The sequence below is a fragment of the Ochotona curzoniae genome, unplaced genomic scaffold (genome assembly GCF_017591425.1).
Source record: "Ochotona curzoniae isolate NIBS_2020 unplaced genomic scaffold, NIBS_Ocur_1.0 scaffold_4683, whole genome shotgun sequence".
NCBI classification, from domain to species: domain Eukaryota; kingdom Metazoa; phylum Chordata; class Mammalia; order Lagomorpha; family Ochotonidae; genus Ochotona; species Ochotona curzoniae.
Genome location: NW_024467121.1, coordinates 29020592 through 29047636, shown reverse-complemented (window position 1 = coordinate 29047636; position 27045 = coordinate 29020592). Strand labels below are relative to the sequence as shown.

The 27045-nt window shown below is 41.6% G+C and overlaps 1 protein-coding gene and 1 pseudogene across 5 annotated transcripts in view; both read right to left on the bottom strand.

Annotated features, from left to right (window-relative positions):
- The window catches only part of LYST (lysosomal trafficking regulator), a 173266-nt gene extending 147051 nt beyond the window's left edge, over window positions 1-26215 (bottom strand). For all 5 annotated transcript variants that reach the window (XR_005882511.1, XM_040968181.1, XM_040968182.1 and 2 more), the window contains exon 1: window positions 26140-26215. The gene's annotated coding sequence lies outside the window, so the exon portion shown is untranslated. The remainder of the gene's footprint in view (window positions 1-26139) is intronic.
- Window positions 3745-3946, bottom strand: LOC121148257 (annotated as a pseudogene).
- Window positions 26216-27045: the final 830 nt, after the last annotated feature.

Genomic DNA, 27045 nt, shown 5'->3' with positions numbered 1-27045 from the left:
ACATAAAGAGAAGTTTTACTTCAGGTAGAGTAGACAAGGCATGAAGAGGTGATATTTTAGCAGAAATTAGAAAGGAACACAAAGATGGGCCATATGAGTGTATCTGGGAAATGTGTATTCCAAGTCATTGAAAACAATGCATCAGATGGTGAATACAAAATAAAAAGAAAAGTCAAAAATGACTATAAAGAAAAGTGAGAAAAGTCACTCATTCCCACTTCTCAGGAACTGAAGTAAGACATGGAAAGAATTTCCCTGGAACTGTTCAGTAAGAATGGGAGTTCTTCCTTCCACCCACCCCCTCAAAAAAAAAAAAACTATAAAGTTTTTAGTCTTTTTGAACAATACTACCATCACTGATAGATAGACCAACAGAAGAACAAGTTGGGTGAGAAAATAAAGATTAAGCTAGCTACTTTGGCAGGTCTCTTAGAAATCAAATAAAAAATATTAAGTAAGTAGCTAGAAATGCAAAAGTGGAGTTACAGTGAGTAGGCTAGAACTGGTCAGTCTGGGAATCACCAGCATGTAGATATATTTTTTAAAGCCAAGGACTAAGTGGATTAAAGATGATAGGACAGTTCTATAATCCTTAATAACTAATACAACATATCAAAGCCAAAGTGAGTAAATGATTATCACAACCAGCAACGAGCACTAGAGAATGAATACAAAGAGGGAAAAAGAAAGGTTCTAAGACTGAGCATGGGTTCCTATGACTGAGTCAAGGCCAAGAACATTCTGCAGAGACTGAGAAGAACAGCAGTGAGATAGGAGAGATCAAGAGAGTGCTAACTCCAAGAAGCCAGGTGAAGAAAGCCTGAAGCAGAAGAGTGAACAATAAAATATTGTTGAGAGGTTTACTATGATAAAAACTGGCATGTGACCATTTCAGCAACACGCAAGTTAGTGACAACCTTGCTAAAGAATGGCCTTCCTGCAGTGCGGCAGAGTGGGGAAGCACTGAAGGCAATCAGGTTTGGACAGGTCTTATTAAGAATTCTGCCACAAAGCATGCAAAGAAATGGAGGGTGGCTTGAGAGGCACACAGACAATGGCGAATATTAAAAAAAAAAATTAACAGCATGTTTGTAAGCTGAGATACAGTATGCTTTCAAACAGAGAAAAGAAAATGGATGAAAAATTAGCGTCAGAAGGGATCGTTCTAGCAATAATGATAAAACAAAAAAGATCCAATACACAATCTGAGAGACCGGTAGCTGTTCATAAAATAGAAAAAGGAAAGATGTCAAAGGACAAGAGTACACGTGCAAAGGAACCAATATGAGGATTCTTCAAAAAGTTCATGAAAAAGATGTATTTTCATTTAATTCTATAAGTTAACAAATAAGTTCCATATAACTTTCATCTATTTTGCAGTAGGATGACGACGCAATTCCTTTTAGCTATTAATGCAGATCCAGTAAGGTTCCTGCCTGACGAGCAGGGTCAAAAACAGCAGCTCCCAAGACACTTCCTTACCAGGCTGCCAGGGAGTACTGACTCAACTCATTGCTGTTCAACAACCACACGCATACTATAATCCAATTCTCCTCATGCCCTGAGGATACAGTGACAAGCTGCCAACACCCTACAGAATTCTAGAAATATGACAGTTGCAGCCTTCCACTAATCTGTACATTCAGCATCCCAGTCAAGAGTAGAAACAAGATTATCTGGAATAAATTTGTCTCAGAGAACCCACATAACTTTTAGCACTCATCTTTTTCTTCTGTGAACACCTACCAATTCTCCATAGCCTTTTGTGGCGGTCACACCAAGTTCATTAAAATCTATGGAATCTACATTCTTAATTTTGGAATTTTAGTCTACTAGTCTCCTACAAGATTTTACATTCATCATAGCCATCCAGAGTTTCCCAGCTTGATGCCAATATTAGCAAGTCTTCTCAGAATCTGACCCTGAAATGTGAACTCACTTAGAACAGCCAAAGGTTTTGATACACTTTTCACCCCAATATTAGTCTTTAATTTCCTATTATTTTTCTTACAAATTTATAGATTACACTACTTGTCAGAGAAGACATAAACAAAAGCGGAGAAGTTTCATTCACTTTCTGCATCAAATATCAGGTCAATTTATGAATAAGAAACCTTTTTAGTTGTAATTTTTACTCTCTACACACAAAACACAAAGGTCAATCTTAACCTTCAGAAGCTCAGCTTTCTACTAAAAATGTGTTTCTCCTTTATATGATTTATGTGTATGTATATATATATTTTCATTACTCTAAATATTATTTTGAAATCAGTTTGCTTGGCCACTTTACCTCTCTTCATCACATAGTATTTCCAACTGTTCAGCACAGATTCCATCTTATATCCATTTTTCTTTCTAGAGAGTATATCCATGGAATGTAGCATCCACCTTTTTTTTTTCAAACGTTAGGAACTCTGCACTCCAATTCATTATATTCTAGCTTTTCTTCATATTCTTTCTATTATTTATTCACTTAGTTATCATTCACAAAACTCCCACTTTGTACCAGACACTAAGAATACAAAGCACCCTCCCTCAGGGTTACCACCCTCACTGGACAGCAGGAAACCCAGGCTAGGAGCAGGGGTGGCTTGACAGAAAGGCACCTGCCAGTGGGTGTATGGGCTGGATAATAGGTTGGTTGGGTTGAACCAGGCTTCAATGTCCATTGACGTGTACGAGAGCTACTTGGGATGTGGGACAGACTGGACAAGCCTGCAGTGCATACTGGCAAGCATGGGAACCAGGGTAGGGGGCAGAACTGGTAGGGGTTTTGGGGAGTCGCCTCAACTAGGCTGCAGCTCCAACTGGTTTGCATGAAGACCGAGTATGAAGTGGGTAGAATCGAGCTGGACTACAACACCCATTGGTTCACAAGGAAGACAGGGCTGGAAGCCGAACGGACCCAGTAATCGCAACGACCAGCATATGCATAAGCTGATTGGTGTGACGAACAGTGTTGGAGTCTGTACTAGCAAACTCACTCAAGAATCAGATCTGGGATCAACTCAGATGAAGTTTCTTTGGATATTTCTCCAACTGAACTGCTGATCTTGGAACCCCAACCATCAAGAGACTGTCAGCCAGTGGACTCTGAATAGGTTTCATTACGGTTGGGACGGAGAGATTGGCAGCAATCCAGAACTGATGAACTATCAAAACTGTATGAGCAGGACCCTTGGAGCGCGCCTCATGTTGGGGATGGGGGATGGGTGGGAGGTAGGGTGGGGCTTTCCCCTTTGTTACTCCCCTAACCCTACATACAGGGCAAAATGATTATATTAGTGTGGAAACAATGATATTACCCACTTTCACCCTGTAGCCCGTGACCCTTTGTACCCTAATAAACTAAGAAAAAAAAAAAAAAAAAAAAGAATACAAAGCACAATCTCAGTCTCTGTTCTCAAGGACATCATGTTATGATGGCAAAGCTAACACACTGGTTAGAGCATACTACATACAAAGGGGCACGTAATCAATGTTGAGTCATTAGGGAAGCTACATGAAGGACGTTAAGAGTCTTTGAGCTCAAGGATAACTAGAAGTTGAACAGGTCAAGAGAGAAAAGGAAGGAAGAAAGTATTACAGAAAAAGGAGCAGCTCAGCCTTGAGGAAATTTCAGTTGTGTGGCATCACAACCATAAACGGAGAAAAATGAGGGTGGACGAACTCATAGGCAAGGATCAGATGGGAAAGGCTTCACATACAATGCTAAGAATGGACTTTGTTAATTACTAGGTCTTATGATCTAATCACCTAAAAAATTTGTTCAGACTCTAACTCACTAAACCCAAACTGGGACCTAACAATCGGTCTTTTTTTTTTTTTGGCCAATGCCGATTATATTTCAAGTCGTAACAGCAGGATAATGGGAAAAATTTTCAATTAGCAATAATCACGCCTCGGATAAACCTCATTGGCTATGATACTGCCACTGCGCAAAGCTACAATCAGTCTTTTAAACAAGCTTCATAGTTGATTCTGATAACAGTGAGAGCTGACACTGCTACCGGTGATAGGAAGCCCATGAACTATTCTACACATGTGAACAACATGGGAGATCCTGAGCAGATATTTCAGCAGTAATCTGGAAGACAGATTTTAAAGAGAAAAATTAAACAAAGGAAGCAATTTTGAGACTGCTACACCACTCCAAGCAAAAAGTGAGAATATCTTTTCCTACAGCAACAGCAGATGGACACAATTTTAAAAAACAAATATGGAAGAATTAAGATGAGCACAAATTTTGTTGATTCACTGCATTAGTAAGGAGATGTGGTGATGGTGGGGTGAGAGCAGGACAACTTCACGAATACTCATTTGACTGATAGACAGCACTGCCACCTGGGAAGTACAGACAAGAAGGGCTAGGATGTGTGTGCAAAGTCTCTGTCACGGCAAGGTCACCTCCAAACCAGGCCATTAGACTAGTGACCAACATCTTTGCAGTGACTACTGAGATTGACCCTATCACTCCAATTTCAGCAAAACTCAAAATACATACTTTCTCAAAAACCATCCCAAATCCCACCCCACAGCTTTCAACGTCAGACAGAACAAGGAAAAGGTATAAGTGCACCACTTTTCCAAGATGTAACATTAAAAAAGGAAAACTGAAAGAAGTTTCAGAAAGAGTGCATGGACCACAGAAGAAACATTTTTACAACTGCATGTTTTTGATTAGTTTGTTTTAGAATTGGGAGAAGCTGGATGTATTTTTAGAGCAGAAGGAAGAGGCAGGCTTGAGGTACAGCCAGCTCTCTCCCCCGTGTGAACTTCTCATCATTACGTGACTTGATGTTGGTTGCTTGAAATCACTATTAGTGAGGTTATACATCATGGATACGAAAAAGCCAAGGTTTGCTCCGCCCCATCTCAGGAGGGTCAGTTTACTACAACACCACAGCTTCCAGCATGGGAAAAGACACTGAAGACAGCAGCAAGAAAATGAATGAAGGACAACGACAGAAGTGTGAAATCAGCTGAAGAGTACACATAGGGTCTTCAGAAAGTTCAAGGAAAACGTGTATCAGGAAAAAACAACACCTAGATTTACAAGATTTTTTCACTAAAATAAATATCTTCTCATTTTTCTGTCAACTTTTGAAGCACCCTCCCACGTATAGGTAAGAAATAAAGGTTCAGGGTGAGAAAGGCAAGAGGCAACACACCCTTTTCTGAGGCCAAAAGAAAGGATGCAATGATAGTTGCAATTAGAGAAAAATTTACAGGTGAGAGGCCAGAAACCAAGAGAGCTAAAAAATAATATCCTCAATATTTTCACTCAAAAAATTGACAATTGAAGATCGCTTGCTGAGAAAGAGGTGCTAGAGGCTAACAGCTAAGTACTTCAGAGTAAGTATTGGTAGAACAGTTAAATGGAAGAGAATAATGATAAAGAATCCTAAGACTTAACTGGTGGGCTGAATGTTCAGCAGAGGCTGGAAAACATGAGTCTCTGGTGTTAACAATTTTATCGGATATTTGAGATTGTCCAGCAGGATTCAGGGTTTTAAGTCTAATAGAGAATGCAGATTGCATCACTAATAGAGACATGGAAGATGTGGTAGATGGAGATACAGAGACTGAAGTGAAAGTGAATCAAGGATATGGATAAGGAAATATTTTAAAATGTGACAGTGACTAGGAGGGAAAGGAAAAGAGGCCAAATATTGACAGACAAGGCAAAAATACACACAGTAAAGGAAGTGTGGCTCCCAATAAGATTATTAAATGACAAGGTGGGAATGAAGAGTGCTAGAATATTTAGATTTCGGAAACAAGTAGTTCTAGATGATGACAATATCCCTTAGTGTGATGCTGTCACTATGTACACTAATAGTAAGGTAAGGTCACGCCAATTAATCGACAACGTTTTTGGATCACTGTTAACTCTTAAAATGAAAGCTCCTCAATGACAAGGATTCTGTCTATTTACTACTACCGCCACAGTATTCAGAACAGTACTTGGCACTGCTACTGATCTGGCCTCAGGATTCCCCTTATTCTTTTTTTTTTGGGGGGGGCGGTGAAGACTATTATTTTTTCCATATTGTTTCCTTCATGTTTAAAGGGGGGTATTAAGGGAGAAAGCCCACCCAATTTCCCACCCTCCCCAGGTCCCCGATGAAGGGTATGCGCTGAGGTTCTTGCTCAGGTGGTTTGATATTTCAACAGTTATGAATTGCTACCAATCTTGCCACTCCAAGCACTATGAGGTCTTTGAAGAATCCACTGGTTGACATAGTCCATCATAGAGTCTCTGTTTGCCCCGTATTTCGCTGCTAAGATATAGCTGAAATGGTTGGTTTACCTGTTCTGTCTTCGCTCTTTTCTTGGTTTGGGTTCTGAGACCAGCATATTGATTGGGGAGATCTCCAAAGAAACTGTCTGGGGCCCGGTGCGGTGGCGCAAGTGGTTAAGGTCCTCACCTTGAACGCCCAGGATCCCATATGGGCGCCGGTTCTATCCCAGCAGCCCCACTTCCCATCCAGCTCCCTGCCTGTGGCCCGGGAAAGCAGTCAAGGACAGCCCAAAGCCTTGGGACCCTGCACCCGCGTGGGAGACCCTGAAGAGGCTCCTGACTACGGATCGGCACAGCACCGGCAGTTGCGCTCACTTGGGGAGTGAATCATTGGACGGAAGATCTTCCTCTCTGTCTCTCCTCTCTGTATATCCGGCTTTCCAATAAAAATAAAATAAATCTTTAAAAAAAAAAAAAGGAAACTGTCTGAGGTGTTCTCAAACCAAATTCTTGTATGTGCCAGCAAAGTACAGGGCCCGGCACAGTCCATCGCCCCGATCAGCTGGTGGTTGCAATTGCTGGGTTGGTTCTGTTTTCACTCCCGACTTCCACTGAAATCAATGGGTGTTGCAGTCCAGCCTGGTTCTGCCCAGCACATACTCGGCCCTCGCATAAACCAGTGGGAGCTGCAGCTTAGTTGGAGCGACCCGCAATAACCCCCACCAGGCCCGCTCCCTACCCTGGTTTGCCAGTATGTGTAGCAGTAGTCCAGTCTGTCCCACATCCCATTCCACCCCAGCCCCTGTCCTAGTTTTATGCCCTCCCGTGGAAGTGGTAACCCAAGAGGGATGAGCCCACTATATCCCTCCCAGGCCTCTCCCACTCCCAGATTATGCACTCTCCAGGTAGTTCTGTGGTTTGACTTCACAGTGGCCCCCAGTGCCAGCTTCTTCCAGCTGATGCTGTGGCTAAGCCCAAACAACCCTCACCCACTCTAATTTTGTTTGCACCAGTAGGAATAATCAGCCCAGCCCGGCTTTTCCCTGATCTAGGCCACATGAGGCGCACAGGTGCGGTAGCCCTGCCTAGTCTGGTCTGCCCCATCCCAGCCTATGCCCTCCAGCGGGAGTAGCTGTCCAGCAAAGGAACCACCCCTTCTTCCCCTGCCGGCACTGCCCCCTTGTTCTCACGCTTGCTGGTTGGGCGCTGCGGTCACCTCTTCTTCTTACGTGCCTAACTAAGCTCCCACAGTAGACAAAAATTTGGCTGAGAATATTGGTTCCCCTAGTTATTTCTTTTATGTTCTGAGAATGAAATAGTCAGTAATGTAAATCAACAGTAGCTCTGCTTTTACTGAATGCAATTTCCTGCAGACATTTAAACAGCTGATTTTGATGTCTTAGCTCAACTCTGGTTCTGTGATTAAGTTTCAAAACCTATTATCTATCTAAAAGACCACAGAATTAAATCACCCCATCTTGCAAATTCTCATAATTTACCATTTTGACATAGAGGACTACTACACTTGTCCCCTGTCCCAAGTCATGATGACATATTTTTCACTTTGAGGGTTGCCCCTCACACAATGGCATTTTAAAATGTATCTAGCACTTTTGTATTCTAGACAGTGTACAAAGGACATGACATTTACCACCAGAAATAAAGTCTTAAGCTCAATGATAGAGCAAGCAGTGTCTTACCTACCAAGCAGGCTGGTAACTTTCCTCCTCAGGAAATGATAAATAGCCAGTGACCACAACAATAAGAGAAAGGGACTTACTATGCAACAATTCCCTTGTTCACAAATTCATTAATTCAACCAATATTTGTTATGTCTTAGGTGAATATGTCAATAAATACTATTGATCTACTTACTCTGCTTTAACTAGTTTCAGCAAATCTAAATAGTTGACCAAATATATTCTAAATAAAAGAACCAGTGGCACACATTAGGAACCCAGCAGTTAATAGCAAGTCACACAGAGCTGTTTAAGGTTTTGCTTCCCTTTCATAAAACACCTACCCCCACAGAGTTGTGACATGGATCCTAGGAGTGCAAACATCAGAAGGACTTTTGGCAGATTTTATAATTCTATTTGAAGGCTCAGCTGTAGCTGAACCTTAAGAACAGAGAGTGCCATCCGAAGGAAGAAAGAGAACATCACAACCTTTGCTTCAGGAGGGCTTGCAGAGAGAGAGATGCTCTACTTCATGCTGTTTTCAAGGAAGCACTGAAAATTAAGGAGGTAGCAACCATAGTTTTCAACTTTCCCTGCTTTGTGGCTCCCTCACAAAAAAAAAAAAAAAAAAAAATGAGGTGAAAGAAAAACACAAGAAAAAAAAAGGCTATAATCATTACTTTTGACTATCAGTCTTATAGCCTGACTAGAAAGCAGAATTTTTCTTTATTAGTTACACACAAAAGACTCAATTGTTCAAACAAAAAAAGAAGACCAGTAAATCCTCTTTTAAAATAACACTGTGCACTGGTCTAACTTTCTTATCAGTATTAGAGGAATTATGAGAAAGAACATTTTTTTCAGAAACATTATTATGTACCAGAAAAGGATCTAACTGCTATAAATCACAAAGTTATTATAACAACTAAAATAAAATAATGTATAGAGTAATAAGTGTTCAGTAAATCCTGTTAAATCAGAATATGGCGAAATTTCAACCCGTCTCCTTGAAAATAAGGGCTGGCTGATAAGGATTTAACTATGCTAAATCCTGTCTCTCTAAAGTTCAATATGTATTGATGACAGACTCATGAGAAACTTTCCCAAGATCTCACATATTCTTCACAACATATCAGTAAAAACCTTCAGAGAAAAAAATAATGTTAACAATATGCACAGCATTTTGTAAAAGATACAAATAAAGCAAAGAACATGATGACAGAATTCATACATCTTCACAATAGTAGACAGACAGACGACACTCTCTGAGGTCAACAGGACCAAAGTCCCAGAATTGGTAAGTAACCACTCTCTCGTCAACTGTCTAGGTGTTGTATAATATTTTGTAAACTAATTAACTAGAACTAAAATGACCTATTTTGAGGACACAGCCTTTGCTCTTCTATCAGGTAAAAATTAGACAATGGGAAAAGAGCATTCCTTAATAGTAAAAGCTGTTTCTAAACAGTATCTAGAACCTGTACTCAAATCCAGTAGATCGTAACCTGCAAACCTGAAAATAAAATGTTAAAATCTCTCCCTATGAATTTCTGTTAACTGTAACACAGAGCTACTTGTATGAAACACAGAAAACTTGGGGGTGGGGTGGCAGATTAGGAACTGACCTTGTTCATATTAACAGGATTCTCTTCAAAGAATAAACTAGTAAGGACAGATATTTGGCCTGAGGGCATTAACACTGCCTGGGATTCCTGTATTCCATATCGGAGTGAGAACTTCAAGTCCCAGCACTGTTCCTGCTCCCAGCTTACTGCTAATGCATATCCCAGAAGGCAGGAGTGACTGTTTAAATGGTTGTGGCAGACACAGACTAAGTTCCAAGCTCCAGACTTTAGCCTGGTCCAGACTTGCTTATTCTGGGTATTTGCGGGATGACCAGAGGATGAGAGCAGAGCCTATCTCTCAGATAACATAAATTTTGAAAAGAATAAACTATTTGAAACATATCACTTGATTTATACGGTATTTATTACTTGAGAATCAGAAGAAAGAGAGCCACATAGTGTTATGATACCCTAAGTTTTCTTAAGTACCTACTGAGCCAGGGCTGTACCAAGCCAAAGCCAAAGAAACTCAATCCAGTTCCACAAGGTTGGGAGCAGAGCCCTAACTACTTGCACCATCACCTACTGTCTCCCAGTATCTACATTAGCAGGAAGGCAGGACTTATGTCCAGGATTCAAGCCCAGGTACATCCAGCATAGATGTGTCTTGACACTAAGCCAAACATCTACCCCTAAATAACACAACATTCAAGAAAGATAATATCTATCAACTTAATATCATTCAGTTTTCTGGTCCAATACTAAATGTGTTAATCAAACCCCTCAGAACAACTCCAGCTAAAGATGTGAAACAGAAAGTTGATTGTGTGTGTGCACGTGCATGTAGTATAAACATTATTTTTTATTATATATATTTTTTAATTACATTGTATTATGTGACACAGTTCTATATAGGCACTGGGATTCCCCACACCCCTCTCCCAACCCTCCCTCCATGGTGGGCTCCTCCCCCCCCCCGTTGCGCAACCACAGTTCAGGTTTAGTTGAGATTCCTTCATTGCAAGCATACACCAAGCATAGAGTCCAGCATCTCATTGTCCAGTCAAGTTCAGCGGCTTCTTGGGGAGACCCTCCCTGGTCCGAAGGCAGAGCCAACAGAGTAGAATCCCGGTCAATTAAAAGCCCCAACATAACATTATTATAATCTATTCCATATTGACTAATAAGTATACTCCTTTAAGAAAACAGAAACAGGGCCCAGCACGGTGGCACAAGTGGTTAAGGTCCTCGCCTTGCACACCCGGGATCCCATATGGCTCCGGTTCTAATCCCGGCAGCCCTGCTTCCCTTCCAGCTCCCTGCCTGTGGCCTGGGAAAGCAGTTGAGGACGGCCCAAAGCTTTGGGACCCTGCACCCGCGTGGGAGACCCGGAAGAGGCTCCTGGCTTCCTGGCTTGCGCTCACTTAGGGAGTGAATCATCGGACGGAAGATCTTCCTCTCTGTCTCTCCTCTGTGTATATCTGCCTTTCCAATAAAAAAAATAATAAAACTAAAATCTAAAAAAAAAAAGAAAACAGAAACAAAATTTTGTAGTCACTATGAAAAACTAAAATATATTTGAATGGGCTTTCTTTCATGAAATTCCTCTTGGAATTTTTTTTTATTGATTACATTGCATTATGTGACACAGTTTTATAGGCATTGGGATTCCCTCCACCCCTCCCCAAACCTTCCCCCCATGGTGGATTCCTCCACCCTGTTTCCTCTTGGAATTTATAATGCATATCAAGGAAGGACAGAAGACCTTAACAAAGTTCTAAAATAACTTGAGAAGAAAGTCCATAATTACTTAGGAAACAAGGCAATGGCTTCAAAAACTGAAATCTTCCCTAAAGCAAATCACAGTCCCATAATTACTGAAAATTTACCACTCAGGGCTTGCCTAACGTCCACTGAAGCATCTTCATTGAGCCAGTTAACCTCAAAAGAAATTTGAATTATTATTAGGAGCTCAGGCCCTTCATGACAGTTACTAAACTTGATTCTGTGAACTGTGCATTAAAGAGCATATGACATACATTCTTAAGTTGGGACTGTGGTTTCTTCAGGTGCTAACTTGGTGGATAGCTTCTGGAAGGCAGTGGAATTAAGGCCTTAAACTACAGACATTATGGCGAGCGGGCCTGGACTCGGAGGACGCTGGATGCCCCATGCCCGCCACACACGTGTGGCCTCAGGGCCGGCCTAGCAGGGCGTCGGCGGGACCTGACCTCACCGGTGCGCGCCTTTGCTAGGCAAGTCGGACTCCGCCTACTGCTCCCCTGGGGGGTCGAGCTGGGGCGGAGTCGGGGGGAGGGCGAACTGGGAGTCCAGCGACCTAAACCTTCGCTGGATGTGACGGCCGCCCCATGCCCACCACATAACACAAGCCGCAGCTGCAGCCATGTGGTGTGCAGCCTCAGGGCGGCCAGCGCGCCATTTGGCGCTAGGCTTCGCCTGCCGGCCGCCCGGCCAGAGAACTCTAGGATTTTCGTTAGTAGATATGATGGCTAGACAGCTCCTAGCTGAACCTACAGTGTTTCAGGGACGTGAATTAATCGTAAAGATTCCCAAGGATAGTAAATCTTCCTCAGATAAACCTGTGAATAACACTGTCCCAACCCAAGTGTATTGATCAATTTTAAAACCTTTTACACTTTCAAAATCTTGTGTTCATCAAGAATGGGGCAGAGAGCAAAGAAATCTTCCATAGCCTTAGAAAGTGTGAGGAAGACATATAGGGTAACCTACCAGGAAAATGAAAGGTAACTTATTGGTAATAGGCTCAAAGCAACATTAGACAACATTTAAACTACAAAGACATACAGGGGGAACTAAGAGCAAAGCTGACAACCTACCAACAGGACGACATATGCACAGAGCAAGGACTGACCCCAGAGTGGAGCACGAGGACAGGTAGAGGCCTGTATCCCACACCTGGAGACTTCATAAATCCCACCAAGGACTATCGATACGGGCACCAAGGACTGCATCCCAACTGCCAAAGAGACCACGGGGAACTGGAACACCTTCGGAGCCTGCGAACTCAGAGGGCATCCCTCCCGAACTGGATCTACTACACGGGATGAAAGAAGCCCGAAATCTTCCTCGGGGGATCCAAGGACGTCGGAACAACAGCCAGGAACCCAGAGTGGTCCTCAGAATCAAAAGAACAGTAAACTCCCTTCAGGACTAAGGAAAGAAACTTTCTCTTGTCCTTACTTAGTTCCAACGTTGGGTCTCCACCTTCTATGCAGTGACTGTCAGGGTTGCTCCAGAGCCCCCCTCCAAACACACACACACATACACACAAACACATACACATTTGAATAGAGAACAACAAGGAAAGTTTGGTCAGTATAGACTCAAACATGCTTTGCTAGGTAGGACACAGAATAAGGACACCTCACCAAGATGCTGAAGATTTCTCTGCTCACCCCTCCTGTAACGGTTATGTACCTTATATGGGGAAATGTCAATGTTGGGGCTTTCGATTGATTGGGTTTGCTCTGTTGGCTCTGCCTTCGGACCGGAGAAGGTCTCTCCAAAAAGCCGTTGAATTTATCTGGGCAATAACATGAGGATCACAATGCTTGGTGTATGCTGGCAATGAGGGAATCTCAACTGAACTTGAACTGAATCACGCAACACGGTGGAGGAATCTACCATGGGGGGGGGGTTTGGGAGGGGTGGTGGGAATCCCAGTACATATAAAACTGCGTCATATAATAAAAAATAAATGAAAAAAAAAAAACCTACAGACACTACAAAGTCTGGGTAACAATCCATGCCTCTAACTTGAATTTCCTCAAACACAATTTTTACTCTCTCCCACTACTCTCCCTGACAAGCAGTGGTGGGGGGGTGGGGAGAGTCCTGTACCCCCAAATCACTTGTGTTCAATCCAGTCATCTGAAGAAAGGGCTCCAAAAGTAAAGAAGACTGGAAGCAAACACAGGCCACCCAACTTGGTAGGTTATTCAGCACCTCTCCAAATTTTCCCAGAGTTCTCTCATAATGACACACTTGCTATTCTGTAGTTTAAAGAACAGGCCTATGATGTTAGCACCTTATACAGGTGGATGTATTCTATAGACAAGAACACTCAAAAACAGATAGCGGTTAAGAGATTTCCTAAAAGTCATAGGTCTTAATAGCTGCTTATAGATTCCTATCAGATGTTCTCCCTAAGATGCATGAAACAAAGTAAATATAATTGCTTTTTATTGCCAGACTTATCTTTCACAATCCTACCTGTTAGAGTCTAGTGATTTGGTCTGGCATTAAATATAGCTATAATTAGTTAGTGACCCTGTGTCTCATTTATATGCTGCTTTTATTCCTCAGAGCACTACAAATTTCCTGTCACTGTAAACCTCTCAAGGTGTTGTGTTAATTGATATTACCTTTTCCCAGGTTTCCAGATTTATAACAAGAAGTTAATAACCTAGAGACGGGGGAACCCTGCTCCTCATAGAAAGAAGCATTTATATTTTAACCAAAAGGTACACTTCCAGCTCTAACTATAATTTCAGCATTAGAGTGGTAAGAGTTAGCTCTGACCTAGATGTTACATACACATTAAAAATGTGGGACTATAATAATGCTTAACAAGTGAATATGAAAATAAATGGTTGTAATGTTCTGACATTTATTTTGTATTATACATTTAGGTTAATTCAAAATGGAAAAAATGCTTAATGAAATATTTTCAATTTATGTAGAATGCATGAGCTATTTTTAAAAAGAACACTCAAAAATGTGCAAGAGCAGTGGCTTTGGGGGAGGGCAGAAACCTAAGAAAGCAGTGGCCCAGAATTTTTCTTATATATTTCTGGGAGTCCAAACCAACACAACCTTTTTCCCTCCCTACCTTCCTAGGCCCAGAAGTATTGGTTAGCCTCTTTATTCCAGCTGTCCTCAAGCCTATGGTGTGCCTAGGGAAAAGAAGCTACTGTGGCTTCTTGTATGACGAGAAAACTGGTCAATGAAGGAGACTTAGGCACAGAATAACAAGGCAAAATCTTAATGGAAATTCAGAGAAAGTCATACCAAAATGTTTCTAACTTAATTAAGCCTTCAACAAGAAGTTCATTTCTCCAAAACAAAACAAAACAGCACTTCTGTATATGATCTTAAGCACTGTAATTCTGAGATTCTAGGGTAACAGGGAGGCTGCACCAAAAGAAATAAGAAGGTCCCTCCAAGTGAATCATCCCCCGGGATTCACACACCTGCAGGAAGAAACGTGCTAGTTCTAAGTTGACTGGTTCATTCATCCTCAAAACAGACCCCTTGAATGTTTACGGAATGAACGTATGGTGGACCTAAGTGCTACTTACCACACATTAGGCAGAACTAGAAGCATGCTAAATTCAGTATTGGTTTAACCACTGTAACTGTCCCATAAGTCACATTATTGTCTCTATCAGTACACACTGGAAACTGAAGTGTAGTAAGGTTAGGCAACTGTTCAGTCACAGAGCCATCAGTGTCAGAGCCAGAATCAAGCAATCTCTGTATTCTATTTATCAATTTTGTTCTCCGAAACAAACAGACTCTTTCCTCCAACCAACCAACCATCTTTCTCATTCCCGTTTCAGTGTATAGGTCCTTCCTGGTTCACTTGGACAACAAAGCAGAATAGTGCTCATCTGGAGATGAGTCAATTCTTCCTCTAGGCGTTCACAGGTTTATATATGTATGTGCTACTCAGTACCTTTTCAACCTTAGGTAATTAATTTCTTCTTTTAAGCCTCAGTCTTTCATCCATATAGCAGAGCTCACAAGAAGGCCTACTGTTGTATAAAAATTCAAGGAAACAGTACACATAAAACACATGGCACTGTACCTGGCAGGCTGTAGAAGATCAATAATTATTAGCTATTATCATCATTTCCTTAAATCTGGTCCCTCCTCTCTGCCCTGATACCTAAACATTCTCAGAATCTCACCTCCTCTCTCACTTGCAATACCAGCCGGTTTTCTGCTTTTGTTCTGGTTTCTATCCAACCCAAATCCTGCAACTGCTAAAAATGTCACTCAAATTCGTTGGAATCACAAATGATAATTTAATTTGTAGAGAACAAGCTCTCAATTCATTATCAGAGCATGCAAAGGACCCTGAAGAGCTTAGTCTTTACAATCTCTCAGCACTCCCTGTAACATACTGTATTATCCCATAAATTCTTCAGAGTATATATTTTCTCAACACTATTTCACTTTAAAAAATCATATTGGTCTTGCTATGGAAGTTCCCTTTGATTCCCTATTACATTTCTACAAACTATTTTAGCATTGAAGATACATATTACAGTACTGTACTTACTTTCCAATCTATGTTATACTTTCCTTAAGGAAAATGAAATCTTATTTGTTCACAAAATCATTCACACCACAAACACCAGTTCACTTCATAGTAACTTTGACAGAAAACACTTTAATATTCAACTATCTTTAGGAAATCATCCCACAGCTAAGGTTATGAGAAATAAACAGGTAAACTTAAGAAAGCTTTCCTCTTTTCCACAATTAGCACTGAAAGAAAATACCACAGAAGTATCTGAAAGCTTTACCAGAATATTTTAATACTCAAAATAAAACTTTAGCATACAACTTTAGATGTCTAAAGATGTTTTGATGTTCAATGCTATGCAAAAGATGGTAATTCAGAATACACAGCCTACACATTCTTTAAATTCATTTGTAGGCAATAATAGCTCTCCCAAATAAATGCTAAACGCATAGCCTGAAGCTTTACCATAAGTGCAAAATGAAAATAAAAATAATCCATATAGTAACTATATAATAACCAATAGAATTGTCATATAAAGGTGAATCCATAGTGCATATGAACATATTGTGCATATGGATATATATATATATTTATATAGCAATACAGCAAAAGATTCAACAAAATTAGACTTTAAAATACTGAACAATATTGTGGCAGGCATTTTGTACAGTGCCTACAACACCACTTGGAGTGGCTGCATATAAACCCAGAATTCTTGAGTTTAAGTATACACTTTTCTCTTCCACCCAACTTACTACCTGCAAACCTCCTGCAAAGCAACAGGGCTGGCTCCTGTAATGAAGTCCCTGTCACCCACACGAGAGATCTGAGTTCAGTTTCTACCTCCTGGCTTTAGCCTGGCCTGGCACTTCAGTTGCAGACATCTGGAAAGTAAATCAGTACCTGATAGTCATCTCTCTCTCAATCTTTCAAATGAATAAAATTTAAAAATTTTAAATAAAAATCTAAAAACAAACAAATGCTGAACACAAATACATTCACAAACTTTAAAGATACCTTATAAGGATAGAGAACATGTTTCCTCTTCCTATTGTAATTATTACAGAAAATAACACATTTAGCTTCTCTATTGAAGTGATAAAAATTTAGTTGAAGAAGTAACAAAAATATATGTTGACTGTAGTAAAATGGCTCACATGAAAAAGAGCAAAAGCAACAAGATCAAACTGAAAGCAGCTTGCTGAATCTACTGCTCTCTAACCATCCGTGAAGATGGAAAGTTAGGAGAGAAGGGCATAGGTACTGGGGGATGGAAAACAAGAAGTGGAATAATATAACCAAGTTCTGAGCTAAGTCATTTCAAATTCATCCAATGCTCTAAGTTGTTCCTATCACTTTGAGTATCATCAGAATTAGTTTCATAACTAAGGTCTGGTTTCAGATATGGAAAGAAATATGTTAAAGTTACAGCCAATGTATATATTATAAATCAAATACTACAGGTTTTTATGGTATAGAGACATCTTCCAATCACAAGATTACTTTCTTTTCTTTAATTTTTATTTTTGATGACATTTACATAGCTGATCAGGGTGGGAAGGATCAATGATTAGGGGAAAATGAGTGAGATCATTGTTACCGAATTTTCTTTTTCTTCTTCCTGTATCTGGGGACGGGGGGTGGGGGGGAGATAAGAAATGAAGCCACACCTAGCCTTCTAAAAGCCCCAGTACCCAGGGATGGGGGACAGCCACCAGATATCAACCCAGGGGCCCCAATGTGGAGCATGTTCCCAGGATTCTGTTTCAGTGGTTTTGATAGTTCTGAAATGCTGCCATTCTCACCAATCCAAAGATTATTTTCGTAAAGTGCATTAAAATGCTAAGCACCTTTGTGGTATAGTAGAAAAAAAACATCAGAATAAAAGTCAAGAGATTTCCATTTTACCTCAAACTTCAGGAAAAATTAGCAGCAAAGAAAACTCAAAAAATGACAGGGGATTTTAATCTTTTTTTTTTAAAAAGAAAAGTTTATTTTAAAGACAGAATGACAGAGAGAGAGAAATAGGAAGAGGGAGTGAGACAGAGACAGACATCTTCCAACTTCTGTTCACTCCCCAGATGGCCATTACAGCCAGGGCCCGGCCAGGTTCAAACTAAGAGCTTGAATTCCATTCAGGTCCCGCCTGGGGATGGAAGGGGCTGAAGGACTTGAACCATCATCAGCTGTCTTATCAGTCGCAATAGCTGGGAGCTGGATGAGAGACTCGAACCAGCACTCTAACACAGGATGACAGCACTGCCAAGCTGTGTTTTAACTCATTATACCACATCCCCTGCCCAAGGATTTTACGACATTCTATGTCACAAGGCAAGAAAAGTCAAATAGAGTCTAGACAAACAAGTAAATATAAAAGTATAATAAGAATGAACTGATGGATTTAAGTAGTTGCCCTTCAAGTTATACCAGTAAAACTTCCTCTTTTGCCATTGGCCAGAATTCACTGAATTTTGCACTTCAGTGAATGAATAACCCAGAAACAATAACAATAGACACATTTTATGAACTCTTAAATATGTTTAGTTGCCCTTTCAAGTAAGCCACATTGTTAGGATAAAAGAAATAATTCCCACCATTGTTTTAATTTCATACTCACCCAGTGTATTAACGCAACTGAAATAATATTTATGCAATTATGACTATTATTCTTCTCTCTGAAGAACTAAGACAAATGAACTAAGAACTAAGAATCATAGTAAAAATCACATCTTGATCGTACCATTTTTTTCACTTTTTAAATATCAAAATTTTGGGCCCAGCAGCGTGGCCCAGTGGCTAAAGTCTTCGCCTTGAACGCACCAGGATCCCATATGGGCGCCAGTTCTATCCCAGCAGCCCCACGTCCCATCCAGCTCCCTGCTTGTGTCCTGGGAAAGCAGTTGAGGACGGCCCAGAGCTTTGGGACCCTGCACCCACGTGGGAGACCTGGAAGAAGTTCCTGGTTCCCGGCTTCGGACCGGCACAGCACTGGCCGTTGCGCTCACTTGGGGAGTGAATCATTGGACAGAAGATCTTTCTCTCTGTCTCTCCTCCTCTCTGTATACCTAACGTTGTAATAAAAATAAATAAATAAATCTTTAAATATCAAAACTTTTTAACTTTAATCTTTTCATAACTTATCATTTTATTTATTAGAAAGGCTGACAGTGAAAGAGACAGAGATTTCCCATCTGCCAGTTCATTCCTCAAATGCCTTCAACAGCCTGAGCTAGGCTAGGCAGAAGCCAGAAGTCAGCCTCTCACACAAATGTCTGAGAACCAACTATCTGAGCCGTAACCTGCTGCTTAACAAAGTGTGCACCAGCAGGAAGCTGGAATGTGGAGCAGAGCTAGGATTTGAACCCAACTGTTCCCATACGGGATGTTAATGTTGTTTTATAGTTTGTAATTCTATAAAAGCACATTGGTTATTTATACTAAATAAACAGAAACAGCTAAATATTGAGTTTAGTTAAGCCTCAAATGTTACACTACCAAAAATGCACATACAGTTAACTATCCAATATTTCCATTGCACAAAGTATACAATTTCAAAAAAGAGACAAGATAAGTACAGGATTAAATCGCTATGACATAATAAATCTATCATAACCACCATCTCAGGGATGGAACATGGTCAGGCCCCAAAACAAATCTTGAAAAGCAGAGAAAAAAAGTCTATCCATCATTGGGCCCAGTGCATTGGCTCAAATGGCTAAATCCTCCACTTTCAAGCACTAGGATCCGATATGCGCACTGATTTCTGCCCCAGCTGCTCCACTTATGATCCTGCTCCCTGATTATGGCCTAAGAAAATAGCAGAGGACAACACAAAGCCTTGTGGGACCTTGCATGTGTGTCGCATCCTGTGCATGGAAAGCTTTAGCCACTAGGGTAATGTGCTTGGCATCAACTTCAGAGTGTTAAATTTAAAATATTATATTTTCATTTTTCCATCTCTGGTACTCCTTTATGTCCATTAAACCTACCTCTTACTCACTGATACTCTTCATCATCTTTATTCTCCTCATTTATCAGCCTTTATCTTAGCTGGCTTTCTTAGGCAGCTCTTCTATAAACAAATTCATTGCTACCCTCCAGTCTTTGACTTCATACTAACTCCCTACTTAAATACTCCATCAAACCTTCCCTTCCAATCCCCATCCAGGTTCAAGCTACTTTTCTATATGCACTGTTGCATGGAATGGTAGCGAATACTGCATACTCATTTTTATCTGTCTGTACGTTTTTTGTTCAAGTCTTGGGAGGGTATTCATCGCTATTCAGTAATTAGGTTACTCTATCCCCACACCCTATTAAGTCCCTTTTCTAGTCATAATGGTAATGGCTAGGTACACCCCAACCCAAGTTATTTCAATATCAGCAGACAACCTTGTTTAATGGATGAAGGAGATACTATCTTTGGATACTGATGTCTATACCTACTCCCCATTTCAGATGCATCCCTGTCATTCTTCAGAACAACCCTTTCACTGTGATCTGGTCTTCCACTCTGAGACCACATTTGATCAAGTGCCTTCTAACTTAGTGTTCCAATTTTCTTTTTCTTCAATGATCCCTTTCCTTCCATCCACTAGAAAACCTTTGACTTCTCCGTCCACAAAGAAAAACAAATTTTCCATTTATCATATCTATCTGTTCAAGTTTCCATCCACTATCTTCCTTTTATTACCAAAAGTATTTGGAAGAGTATGAGTATTCACTGAATGAATGGAGATGTTATTAGGTAATACAACAGCTAATCCCAATGAATTAAAGAAAATTGACAGTTTTAACATGCCCAAATCTATTCCACCAACAGTATCTTAAAAATTAAGAACAGCTATCCACATCTTTACTTATTTTGACAATTCTACTCTACTCTTTACCTTATATGCAAGCAAGTCCTTTCTAGATATCTCTCCCATCTGTCCCCTTTATGGTTTTCTGGGCTGCTACTGTTGAGGCCTTCCTCATCTTATCACTAATTTACAAAGCTGTCATGAAGTTAAATGATGGGAAATTTACTCAGCAAATTGTAAAGTGTTATACAAAGATGACTGTATATTCTATTTTTGGCAAAGTGAACATGAGGTTAGCTTAAAATGTGTTCTTAAAAAGTAAATTCTTGGTCTTAGTAACCAGTGCTTTCTTTTCCAATCACAAACCACAAAGCATCTGGCAATCTGACCTGTAATTTTTCTAGACATCAGTCAGCATCAGTGTATAGTTTCTGGAGGGTAATCTCTTCTTCCCTACATTTTTAAATGTGAAACATGGTAATTATTTAGTATTGTGGAAAATCTTCTATTCACTTTACTTTGGGAAAAAGAAGTAGACTTTATTTTTTAGAACAGTTTTAGATTAGATTCACTGAAAAATCAAGGCAAAGTACAAAATTCCTTCACATCTCTGCCAACACACACACACACACACACACACAGTCTCCATCACTAAAGACACCACATATCACAGAGGTACATTTGTTACCACTGATAAGCCTATGTTAACACACCATTCTCACCCAAGATCTATAATTTAAGGTTCACTCTTGGAGTTTTACATCTATGGGTTTCAACAAGTGAGTGTATTTGCCAAAGGCTTATCAAACAGGATGGCTGCAATACCCTGAAGATACTCTGTCCTTCCTCTGTCTCTTCATTTCTCCTTTCCCTCAATCGCTGCCATCCACTGATCCTTTCACTGTCTCCACAGTTTTCCCTTGGCCATAATGCCATATTGGAATCATTTAGTCTCTTTAAAATGGCATACAGTCTGCTTAGCTTGACTCCTTTCACTCAGCAACATGCATTAAAGTTTCTACATTTCTTCATAGTAATGCTTTTTAAATGCTATTTTATTAAGGAATAACTGGCATATAAAATTACACACATCTTAAGTGCATAGTTTGGAAAGTATGCACACTCATGAAACCATCATTATAATCAAGACAGTGAACATATCTGTCTGGCACTCCAAGTTTCTTGGCACACTTATTGTTCTTCTTCCCTCCTGTTCCCACTCTCTCAACCCTTACACAGACCTCTACTGATCTGCTTTCTGTCACTATTAGATTGAATCTCTAGTGGCCAGTGTCATGGTTCAACAGGCTCATCCTCCATCTTCGAGCACCTGCATCCCATATTTGTCTCATTTGTCTCCAGCTCCTAAACCAGATCCTTGCTTATGGTCTGCAGAGAATGGTTTAAGTCCTTGGGCTCCCACACGCAGGAGACAGACCCAGAAGCCCCTGGTTCCTTGCTTAGGATGGGCTTAGCTCTGACCATTGCAGCTAAAGATATCTCTCAATTTCTCCTTCTTTCTGTAAATCTACCTGTCAAATAAAAACAAATCTTTTTTTAAAACGTATTTCCTAGGGATCTAGTGCAGTGGTTTAGTGGCTAAAGTCCCTGCCTTGAACACACCAGGTTCCCATGTGGGTGCCGGTTCTATTCCCAGTGCCCATGCTTCCCATCCAGCTCCCTGCTTGTGGCCTGGGAAAGCAGTGGGGGACGGCCCAAAACCTTGGGACCCTGCACCCATGTGGGAGACCTGGAGGAAACTCCTGGTTCCTGGCTTTGGATTTGCTCCAAACGTTGTGGATGCTTGAGGAGTGAATTATCGAACACAAGATCTTCCTCTCTGTCTCTCCTCCTCTCTGTATATCTGATTTTGCAATAAAAATAAGTAAATCTTTTTAAAAATATATTTCTTAGAATTTTATACATGGGACTTTATGGTGTACATGGATTTTTGGGGGGAGGGTCCTTTTTGTCATGTAGTGTAATATTTTAGGATCTGTTCATGTTACTGCATCATTCCTTTTACATTGCCAAGTAGTTTCTGTACATGAGCGTATCTTTGCTTTTTAAACACAAATGGAAGTAGTTTTACAAACATTTTTACGTCTGGGTAGTACTCCATGTTCATCTAGTTCTTTCATTCATTGAAAATAGCCAGAATATTTCATTTTCTAGGCCACTTGGAGTTTCATTTTCAAAGAATCATATTCAAACAGAACAGAAGTGAAGCTGACAGGACAGGAACTGGCACTCACATTGGATGCTGGCCCTGCAGGCTTATGCTCCACCACACTGGACCCTATCTTTATACTTTCTAAAGATACACTTGGAAAATTCATTTTTAAATATTAATGACTTTTCTGGTTTTTAATGTAAGGGGCAGGTCTTAAATTCCAGGAGTTTGATATATTTCTGATCCCAAATTTTACCAAATTCTGCTGCCCCAAATATTATATAATTTGATTTAAAAGATCTCCATTTATCATGTGATGGGCCATTTATTTCAAGAGATCTTTAATGAAACAAGAGAATTAAAATAATCCCTTTATGTTACTCACAATTTATTAGTAAAAAAAAAAGTTCTTTCCATTATAATTTCACAAATGGAACTACAAATGAAACTACATTTAATAATAATACTTGTGAGCTGAAAATAATTTTTTGAACTTAAACCAAGCAGCTAAAGACAATTCAGAAAAGGATTAATCAGATGAAGGTATTTAAGCTAAATATAGCAACAAACTAATAAGCAACTCTGAAATTCTGGGTTATATGGCTTTCTCTAAATGAAACACATGTATATTCTAAGTATAAGCAAACAAAGCAAAGCTACAATTGGGGGGGAAATAACCAGGTTGAGTAAAAAAAACCAAAAAGCAAAGGTACTAAAATAAAAGTTGGCTGTCATGCATAAAAACATTAAGCCCCTAATATTGCCAAAGTAACATAAAAGTTTCTTTCATACAGAATCACTACCTACAGTCTTCCCTTGGATGCTTAATTTCATTGTCTCAGCACCAGCTCCTAACCTTCTCCCCACCTAACCAATTCATCTCAATATGTAGCCATCCTTTCTATTTGTTTAGGACAAGAATTTTTAGTTTCAATTTGTTGTAAATATTTAGTTATCTGAAAAGCAGAATTACAAAGCAAGAGACTGATTTTCCATTCACTGATTCACTCATGGATGGCCAAAATGGCCCACATCCTGGGCCAGACAGAAGCCAGAAGCCAGCAGCAAGGAGCTTCATTAACGTCTCCCATGTGGGTGTTGGAGTCCAAGTATCTGAGCCATCTTCCAATGCTTTCCCAGGGACATCAGCAGGGAACTATATCAGAAAAGCTTGAAACAATATCATGTGGTGGCTTAACACACTACACCACAATGCTGGCCCATGTCCTTTTTCATCTCTGCTACCAATTTATCCAGAAATTGAACTCTCACCAACTCTACCAATCCCACCGTGCTCCAAACTACATCACTGCTGGCCTGGGTTATGGCAGTGGTCCCAGAACTGTTATCCTTGACTCACCTCCTGCCAGCCCCACCCTTACAACAAAGCTTATGCCCAACCACTCCCCAGAGCAACCCTTTTAAAAGGATGTCTAATTATACCTTTTCTTTCTTCAAAGGGATGACTCCTTTTCTCTGAGAAGTCCAGGTCCTTAAAAAACCAACAAGACCTTATATGATGTGGTCTCCCATACTCCTTTACTCTGACTTGACTTCCGGTCTTCTGCTCAGCCCAGCTTGATCCAACCAGCTCTGCTGTCCTCAAACATGCCAAGCAAGCTACAGGCCCAAGGCTTTTCCCACATACGCTCGATCTGCTCCTATGGCTCAAAGGGCCTGTGGTCCAGGAGGCCTTCCTCTAATTAAACTTGAAACTGTCTTGCAAGGGTGGGCAGTGTCCACTGGTATAGAAGCCTGAGAAATCATTTGTTATAACGCTGCCAAAGCAACTACAAGCAAGATGCAAAATCCCATAATTCTCTAGCAGGCTAATTTTTTCAGTTGATAGTACTGTTTTGTATGGTCCTTGAGTGGTGTAGGTAAAATAAATAACTCCTCCTTCCCCTTCCCCACTTCCACTTTAGCACGTAATACCATGTGACACAGCAGTACCTTGTTTATGATGTGAGGTTCCCCCATTAAGAGGAGATATTTATCTGCTTGGAAAAGTATCTGGCAAATAGTAGGTGCTCAAAAAATATATTAATAGATAATTTTAAACTTTACAAATTATTTTCACATAAATTATGGTAACTCATTTCTCCTAATGGCTCTCTGTTCTCTCATCTTTACAGTAACGATACGGATGGATGGCAGTGACCTATCAGAAGAAAAAAATGTTGCTGGCAAAAAAAGTGTACTGGCAAAACTCTTTAAAAGACAGTACCTCATGTTAGTCAACTACAACTATAAAAATGACAGCTTACAGTCAACACCTTTATTAGCATAAGGCTTTTGGGTGTGGAAATTTAAAGCAATTGAGCACAAGAGCCAAGAATCGGCAGGAAGGAAAGACCAATTCAATGTGTGGTATCCTGGCAATCTGCTTAAAAAAAAAAAAAAGACTTGAGAAAACGTGAACAGAATTTCACCTTCAAGGAAACACGGACCCGAATTCAACACAAGATTTCACTCTCTCAAAAACCTCCTGTTTGAAATAAACCCTCATCAACCATCGAGTGCTGTCACCGGGTGTGCCCTGTCTGCCCAGCATCCAGGACGTGGTTTTTGTTATGTTTTGCTTAATCCGGTAAGAATCCAGTGAGGGTTTCTTCAAGCTTCTCAGCTTTGCCCCTGCACCACTAAACCATCACGGGCCTCCACACAGAGGCACCGAGGTATTGCTGGGCTATTTCCCACACGGTTTAAGCCATCACAGGCGATCCGGTAGGTCAGTCCACGCTTCGAGGATGCCCGGGACAGGCACCAAATGTCTCGAGGGGATCCGCTGGAGAGAGACAGAGAAGCTCTCGGCCGCGCCAAGGGGGTCACGGGCGGAGAAAAGCGACGACGAACCCGAGGAGGGCGAGCAGCTCGAGAGGGGTGGGAGGCAGCGAACGGCGGCGGGGTGATGGCGCGGAAAACTGTCAATTCCCCTAGTCAACCTGCCAATTTGGGCCCGCCTCGGGTGAGGGAGTGCCGTGTCACGGGATGAAAAATACAACACAGGCAGGCAGCAAATCGCCGCCCGCCGGGAGGACCTCGCCCCCGCCGCGCCGGGAAATAAAGTTAGTGCCCGGTGACCGCGCTGCCACCGCAGTGGTCCGGAGCGGCCGGGCCCAGCTCCAGCCCCCGCGGCTCCGCGGCTGTCACGGGGCGGCCGGGCGCCGCGGGAGGACGTCCCGGAGCCTCCGAGCAGCAGAGCCCGAGCTCCAGGCTAGGGCAGCGGGGCCGAGTCCCGCAAGCGTCCATCCCCCCGCTCCCCACCAGCCCGGAGGCCAGGACCCCCCAAGCCCTAAACCGCCTTCCTTCCAGGCCACGGTTAGGTCCGATACCTCGAGATGTCTACTGGCATCGCAGGCGCGAGGCTGCCCCTCTTACCTGCTCTGTAGCTGCCTCCGCCGTCGCAACCCGCTCCGCCTGCACCGGGAGAATCCCGCCTAGTCCTGGCCGCCGTCGCCGCCAAGTCCCCACCCCCGCCCCCTCAGGTAACCCAGGAAACCGAGAACATTACCCCCTCCCTCCTCACAGCCTGCGCGTGCGCGCCGGGACCCGCCCGTCGCCGGGAGGCCGGCGCCCGCGTCGCAGGTGCTGACGCAAGTTCGGCGCAGCCAATGGGGACCGGAGGAAGGCGGGCCCGGCGGCTGCGGGCCCTCGGGAGCCGTGAAGGGTTCCTGGGTGCGTTGGGATAGGCGTTCTGCCAGTGTGCGGCTCTTCCGAGTTCTCTGTGGAGTGGACAGCGGAACGCCCCGCGGGGAGCGAGCACCGTCTGAAAAGCACCAAGCATGTGTGCGCTATGTCTGCTTTCTCATTCAAACCACACGGTCATCCTGCATCCGTGGTTAGGTTACCTTAGCCTTTTAAGAGATGGGCAAAACCATTGTATTAGAAAATCGGTGCAGAGGTGTATTTTCCAACTAGCCTGTTCAAGAACACACATCTTTGCTTCTCAGGCTTCTAAACATTCTAGAACCATGGGTATATCTTCTTGAAAAATCCAATATTAGTGGTCTCAAGGCAGTGTAGCAAGACTCAGCCTCATTTCTGGGTCAAGATTCTCCCTGCCATTGATATCTGATCAGCTGACCTGCCTTCAAGCAGAAACCCAGTTAGGTTGGTTCAGCCAGAATTCACCTGACAGGATCTCCTCCCAGCACTTTTCCATTGCCCAAGATCTCTCCCTGCTCCTTCGCTAGAAACCCTCATTTATCTCTGGTATATTTGGAATAGAACCCAGTCCTAGATTTAGGCCTCTAACAACTAAGTAGCTTGTCTTCCCCGGTTAAG